Here is an 8,278-nt window from a genome sequence, read left to right on the forward strand (position 1 = left end):
TCTAGCACCACCAATAAATGACTTGGAGCTAAAAAGTAATCCAACCTTACAAGTTTCTGATGGGGGTAAGAATAGAAGGTGTACCCAGGCTCCTCCCCTCTCAGGGTGGCCCACACATCAACCAGCCCATGAGCACCCAGAACAGATTGAAGTGCTTTAAATACCATTGGCTTTCGCCCAGTGTTCCTATAGCTAATATCCTGTGAGGATTTAGGGCCAAGATGTATATTTAAGTCACCACAAATAATTAATGGAGTGGACCATAAGGCCAGTTCTAAATTGAGCCATTCTAAAATCAGAGCCTCATCAAAATGTGACCCATATATAGAACATACCGTGAATTTCTGATTTCCAATAGTACATTCAACTAAAGCCCACCTCCCTTGTTTATCCGCCAAATTGAAACTCCCCGCGAGGTAATAGATTGCTCAGTACTAACCAATACAGTATAGCCCAAGTCCACTAATAGTTTTCTTTTGGCCCAAGCTATATGGGTTTCCTGCAGGCATATCAGGTCACACTGCAGCATCTGCAGCTCACTCACGACCCGCTGCCTTTTATTAAAATGATCTAGGCCCCTAACTTTCAAAAGAGTAGAACCAAATGCCTCCGTAAATACCACTATCCCCATCAGTTTTCCCTGTGTTTTTAAACTTATAGCATGTGTTCCAAGACCACCAATTTTCACCCTCATGGATTATTTTTTTTCACCCTGCCCATTTACCACTCCCCACTCACATGCTGACCCCCATCCTCTGTCCCACTCAACCCTCTTCCCCCACACAAATTGAGGCATAAGGACCATGTCCTCAGTGATGGGGAGTGATTGTGAGCCGCCACCCCCCCAAAGCCCACCCGTGATCCACTGCACCCGTCAGATATCATCCTCTCAGATTTGGCACCCATTAATAGCACACCTTGCAAACATGTGCTAGATTGTAAATCAAAAATAAACGGTTTGCACCAGTTTGCATCCCTTTTATAATATAAACCCATTCATAGCGCACAAAAAAAAATACTTACAAGAAAAAAACCATGATTAGATATGTACATATTGACTTCTCATTATCTTCAAAAATTCTTGTGCAGCTATTTCTGACACGATGTACTGGGGTTTTTTCTTTATAAATCACTTTTAACTTAGCGGGGTTTAAAAGGAACGCCTGACCCCCTTTGGCCTGGAATGCTGAGATCAGCTGACACAGTCTCCATCTTTGTTGCACTGTAGCCTAGCAAAAATCTGGCCGTACAAAAAAATCATACCCCTTACCAGACCGGCGCCTATCTGGCCTAGCCACATCATTTAATGCTTCACGTAGCAAGTAATTGTTTAGGCAGATTACAGTTGCCCTAGGCCTTTCCCCAGGCTTTTCCCCAAACCCCCCTGTTCTCCCTTGCTGCACGAATGGAAATCTATGTGTCTGATTATCTCAGTCTCCCAGTTCCAACCCTTCAGATCAGGGAAGGCTTCCATATACATTTCGATGACAAATTGTCTAACATCCTTCCCCTTCCTGTTTTTGAGAATGCCCAAAACGTGGAGATTATTCTGTCTCGATCGATTTTCAAGATCCGTTAGTTTCCAATCAGTATCTTCTTTTGTTTTTTGTAGAGCTACAATCATCGTCTGCTGCTGAGCCTGCAGATCTTCCACGCCAGAAATCAGCTCTTCTGCCTCCACAATCTGTGTTGTTATTTCCGCACATGATTTGGCTATGCGGCGTACGGTATTTTGCAGTTTGCGAACCGATCCCTGAGTTTGCAGCCCTTCAGCCTTTGTTTCTTCCCTGTGCACCATAATAACCTTATATATTGTATTCAACATGATCTCCCCATCCAGCTCTGAGGGAAAATGGGCATTAGTTTCTAGATGATCAAGCTGAAAAGAGGGTGAGCAGTCCCATATGAGCGGACCTGCAGGAGTCAGCGTCTCTTGAGAAAGAGGATTACCAGGATCTTGTACTTTTCTAATAGTCTCTTGATTCATTGAGTGCTCAAAACTAGGGTTATCCTCCTCTGGGTGCAAGTCGATTTCATCCCCCCAGTCATCAACTGCACTCACACTATCATTCTCTGAGAGATTTGAGAGGTCAGCCATAGAATAGAATTTTCCACCAAGGCCGGCAGAATCTGCGTCATTCAGCCTGTCAGCTACAGGATTCCCAATATTCTGTGAGTTCAGTCAGCTCAGTGAAGCCTCCCCTGTGACTAATGAGCCTCCCCGGCCATCAAATTTGAACTCCTGTATGAGCCAGATTCCAAGACATTGCCCACTAACCTCTCTTGATCAGTCATGGAGTTACTATTTGATACCGTAACAGAAGCAATGAAACTGGGGGTAGGATTCACAGTGTTGCACACCATTGTATCAACCCCCACATCTTCTGCAACAGCTACAGATGATACAATGTTGCCGCCTACTTCTCCCGGCGCTGGCAGTGCAGATTGGTTCACAGGGAGCTCCCCCTGCTTATCTTTTTAATGCGGGTTTCCTTTGGAATATAGCTGGTACAGTTCAATCCCTAAGAGGGGTGCCTTGTTGCCGGCCTCTGCTGCCATGTAGCGCGGTCTCCTGTGCAGCCTCAGGATCTTCTCTCAGGCACTCATGGTCTTGAGCGTCTCGAGCATGATCCGCTGCACGTCTCGCGTTCTGTCTTCCAGCTCCGTCCACAGGTTGTGAAGGAGCAGCAGCCGCCCCAGCATTAGGCGCCTTCGTAATTCCGGAGTCGCTTCTGCCGCGGTTGCCGCCCCTCTAGTCTTTGCGCCCCTCCCGCTCCCCTTCGGAGCCATTCCAAGCGGATTCTCAATTGAGGGTATTGTAACAGATGGGGATGGGGCCCTGGCCCTGACCACACCTACAGTGTAAAAAACTTTTTGGCATAATATCAACACAATGGGAGGGAGAAACTGCACAAAGGAACTACAACTCAAATGGAATTAAAAAACACAGTATCATTTAATAAGTGTGTCAAAGTTCATGTTAAAAACAATTAGTGAGAAACATAAATACAACTCAATAATACAAAGCAATAATACAAAGAACAGGCTAAATAATATTTACATAATACATACAAAATACATCTATTAAAATAACTATTGTGACGGTGGCAATCTATATAGTTCGACGCGCATTTCGGCGTTAAAGGAAACGCCTTCTTCAGGAGCCACAAGTAAAATCTGAAAAACATTTAGTTCACAGTTAATTAAAAAATGCACATATTCAAGGTTTAATCAAAAAATACATTCAAAAATAGCATATAAAAATCACTGCAATGTTGAAACTAAAAATAACAACAAATAACAAAAAACAGAACCTAAGTGCCAGAGACTCCCTGCATGTGAAGCTGGTGGAATTCAGCTACACAAGTTACAGACTAATAATAATACTTGAGCAGTAGTATCGAATGGAGGACGATTTCACTTTATAGGGAACACCAAAAGTGTGGACCAAAGGAACTGCAAAGGGTAGTGGACCAAAATAATAGATGGCCTCTTACTCCCGGGAGTGGTGCAATACCAAAAAAGGAGTAAGGAGGTATCACTTACCCCTAGAACTAATGGAGTGAAAGTCTTGTATAGCAACTTAAACTTAAACTTAACAGCAAGCGAGATTTTTAGATGGTGAATTAATGCATCTGTTGTCAGATTAATGCAACCATGAGTCGGGTTACCCTTTCCTGCACAGCTGTATATTCTATGGTATATAGCTCTAACTGACTAAACTATTCTGCGAAGAAACTAGTAACCATGATAATAGTAATTAGGGAGGTTTATGCAATACAAAATTGATAAACCTACGGGGGAACACCGGAGACTTACCTGTTGTGCCACCATCGGGCGGAGCCGTGAGGTGAACGGCGGTAACAGACCAGACGCCGGGAGACGCCAGGAGCAGGCAAACCACAATCCCCAGCAGGCAGTGGGGCGGCAGCGCGCTCGTGACGCGCAGAGAGCGCCCAGAGGCGCCTGTAAAAGGCTGACCCCCCGGGAGCACAGGGGGGAACACCGGAGACTTACCTGTTGTGCCGCCATCGGGCGGAGCCGTGAGGTGAACGGCGGTAACAGATCAGACGCCGGGAGACGCCAGGAGCAGGCGAACCACAATCCCCAGCAGGCAGTGGGGCGGCAGCGCGCTCGTGACGCGCAGAGAGCGCCCGGAGGCGCCTGTAAAAGGCTGACCCCCCGGGAGCACAGGGGGGAACACCGGAGACTTACCTGTTGTGCCGCCATCGGGCGGAGCCGTGAGGTGAACGGCGGTAACAGACCAGACGCCGGGAGACGCCAGGAGCAGGCGAACCACAATCCCCAGCAGGCAGTGGGGCGGCAGCGCGCTCGTGACGCGCAGAGAGCGCCCGGAGGCGCCTGTAAAAGGCTGACCCCCGGGAGCACAGGGGGGAACACCGGAGACTTACCTGTTGTGCCGCCATCGGGCGGAGCCGTGAGGTGAACGGCGGTAACAGACCAGACGCCGGGAGACGCCAGGAGCAGGCGAACCACAATCCCCAGCAGGCAGTGGGGCGGCAGCGCGCTCGTGACGCGCAGAGAGCGCCCGGAGGCGCCTGTAAAAGGCTGACACCCCCTCTCGCCCCGCGAGTCGCGCGTGGGAGCGACCGGGCGAAGCCCGGGCAAAGGGCGGGCCCTCTGTGGCCCTCAGAGGCACGAGGAGGAAGGGACGGGGCCACCTCCCTAACGTTTCCATCATAAGGTACTTTCTTTGACATCTTGGTCCACTCTACTGTGTTGTCATCCTCATCTTAGGGACCGCTGATACTGTAAATTCTGTTGTTTACTGCGGTTGGGACTATCTGCCCGCTGACTCTAACCATTTTGCCCCGTGTATTGTGTAGTTATCCATTCTTCATTCTACCTCATTGTTACTTTGCTTTTGCCCTGTGTACACTATTTCGTGGAAAGAGACTGTAGTCCACATTGTGTTTGAACAAGTGTATGCAACTCTCAGCATGTCTCCAAGGGGCACTCGCAGCAAAACAGCTGCCGCAGGGGCCGGACCAGTAACTGGCCCTATTGACCTTTTTATAACTAAGGCCAACAACGCCATTAATCAGGGCATTTCCCTTTTAGCACGCAGAGTATCACAAGACCTGGCTCACGCCAAACGCTCTTCCCTTGGCCTTATTGCCGCTGCCACTACACCTGCACAGGCTATGCCCAATAACACCAGACCCCTACTTAATGTATGTGCTGACATCCACACCATTCCAAGCGAGGTTAACCTCTCAGCCTCTATTCCCCTGATAGATTCAGACACAGATACCAGTACGGATCTAGAGAAAACCCCAGATCTACCCATCAATCCCACTCCTAAAGCAATATCTGTTGACAACACAAGGCAATTGAGAGGCAGACGCGAGGGTGCCGTTCAAAAACAAAAATTATATGCACCGAAGCCCCGAACTACAAAGGTCAGGAAACACGGCCAGTCACAAAGAAAGACTGGGAAAAACACCAATTCTGGCCTTAGCCACAATACGAGTAGGGCCACGGCAATCTCTCAGGGGGATGAAAGTGAAATGGTTCAGCAGGGCGGAACAATGGATACCAATAATATAACCAATGAAAATACTGATAATGCACATGACCATATGTTGGAAAGGTTGGTGGAATTACTAAGTATTTATTTATCTCCCATCAAAAGTAGGCTTACTCGGATAGAAAAACAAATAGCTGAACTGAGTATCCCTATTAAGAATTTTCTGAAGGAAGGTGCCATAAAGAGCACAAATAATCACAATAACATCAAAATAGCAGGCACCAAATCTAATACTCCTCAAGCACCTCCAACAAACACAAATAATGTACACAAAGTTCCATCTGCCACATTGGTCAATTCAAATGGTCCAACCATTAGTCAGCAAACAACAACACCGCACACCAATAATGCAGCTTCAGACAAAAGGAAGGACATTGGCATTAATACTAATACTAAAACCAAACCACCAAATGGGACTACCATAGGTCAAGCTGCAATTTCCACAAGTAGTTCTATCACGGCCCAACCTACACAAAAAACAGCTAGGCAAGTTCCCGCCCGCATTAACCTTCCACCGGAATGTGGCGCATATGTACTGGTGTTAGTAAATGTTACCAAGTTAAGGAAGGATCAGGACGAAACTCCCACATCTCTCAAAAATAAAACCTTACACTGGTTAATTGCTAATTGCAATTACCCTATTGATGGTGCAAGGGAGATTATTAACACCCAGCGAGTGGGCTGGATAGGCCCACTCAGGAAAAAATTTGAGGGCGTTTGCGTCACTATAAGCTTTAGAAGACCTCAATGGGCAGAGAAAACCCTTGCCAGCGCCCCGTTACCTTCGCCCTGGGAATTCAATACCACACTCCTTCCTTTAGGATACTTTTACAGACACCTGATACCCCCCGAACAAGCCACGGTGAATCACCCCACAATTCCTCTTCAAGATTTGAACTTTGGAGCAAGGATCAAATCACCACTTTTTATTCAGAATCAGAATCCCAATGCCATTCACATTAATAGCCGTAACTGGCACCATCAACCATCAATGCCAATTACAACTCCCAACCCTCCGCATTACTTTCAAGCTTCAATCATGCATCAGAATAATTACAGAGATAGGCCTTACCCAGTCTCTAATCCGTTCCAGTTTACACCGATAACTGAAGCTAGGTCAATGTACAACATTCCCATTCACAATCGGTTTGATTATTTATCTAATTTAGATGAACAGGATTGACTGAGTATATCGGCCAATAATGAAATGTGTAGTCATGTTAAAGCTTGTAACTCAGAGGGACTCACAACTCCAGCCGTATTGTACCAGGACCAGATTGGTTCTACAGAAACTATATCGTCTGACAGTATTCCGCCTACTTCCAATGAACTACTTTATCATGATAATGGGAATACTGGGAACAGACTTGACAAACATGGAACCACACATGGTTTATCAATACTAAGCTGGAACGTTGCAGGACTAGAATCCAAGCTGTCGGACCCTGCATGGATTGAGCTAATAAATGATGTGGACATACTCATGTTTCAAGAAACTTGGGCTGTTGGAAATTTGTACATTGAAGGCTACCACTGCTTTAGCCTGACGTCAGTAAAACCTAGTTTCGGTCGAGCAGTGGGTGGCCTATTCATAGGGATCAGAATTCTGGCTGGTGGTATAATTGGAGATTTGAAGCTAGACAACCTTGCTAACCCTAATATTCAAATTTTTGAATATAAACTAAAATCAAAGACCACGATTTATTTAATTAATTTTTATAACAATGATTTTTATGGTGTACCGAACAAAAACTTTGTAGCATTATCTAAGGTTTTAAATATGATTGATTGTTCTTTATCAGTAGATACTAAGACTGGTATTCTGATAGGGGGTGATTTTAATGTGAAACTCATAGAGAACTATGGATCTACTAATTCTGTTTATCCTGACGATCGCAGGGGATTGGAACTGACTAGAATACTATCCGATTTTGATCTTGCTGATGCAATGCGAGTAGGGTATGATATGAATTCCCCATATACCCCCACGTTTAACGGCAGGGATAGTGGTTCCATTATTGATTACATATTTACATCACCACCGCTAACAGACTGTATAATTAAAACTTCTGTGGTGCAAATGTCCTTCAGCGATCACAATCCATTGTTGGTTATTTTTAATTTTGTACCCAGTCCAATTTTAACGAATCTCAATGGGGCAAGGGACATTACACCCTCAATTGATGGCCTTCGCTTAAAATGGAGGGGAATTGATTGTGGGGCCATTTTAGACACTGTTCAGGAGACATATCCTGATTTGCTGAAATCTTGTTTGTCCCCCAGTGGAAATAACGATAAATTGATTGCAGACTTTGAAGCTTTATGCTCAAATATTAAAACCCTCCTGCCAGTCCCACTTCCTAATGAATGTAAAGAGCCACGGTGGTTTGACTCATCTTGCTCCCTGGCCAACAGAGAATTAAGAAAGGTACTCTCTGCTAAACCAAGGTGCAAAGTTGCAGTTCGAGCCGCCAGGAAAAATTATAAAGACAAAATATCGGAAAGGAAGGCTAACTTGCTCTCCGATCACTGGGAAAAGCTGGTAATTAGCGCCAACTTGGGTGGCAGCGGCCCATTTTGGTCGGCTGTCAGGAGAACGAGGGAAATGGGCAAAGAGCTTACACAAATTAGCTGCAATATAACAAGTGCAGCTTGGGAGAGCCATTTTTCCAAAATCTATGCTGCCCCCTCTGATGAGCAATCTCTTCCTAATACACGTCAATTGGA

Source organism: Lissotriton vulgaris, chromosome 1_1 (assembly GCF_964263255.1).
Source record: "Lissotriton vulgaris chromosome 1_1, aLisVul1.2, whole genome shotgun sequence".
NCBI lineage: Eukaryota > Metazoa > Chordata > Amphibia > Caudata > Salamandridae > Lissotriton > Lissotriton vulgaris.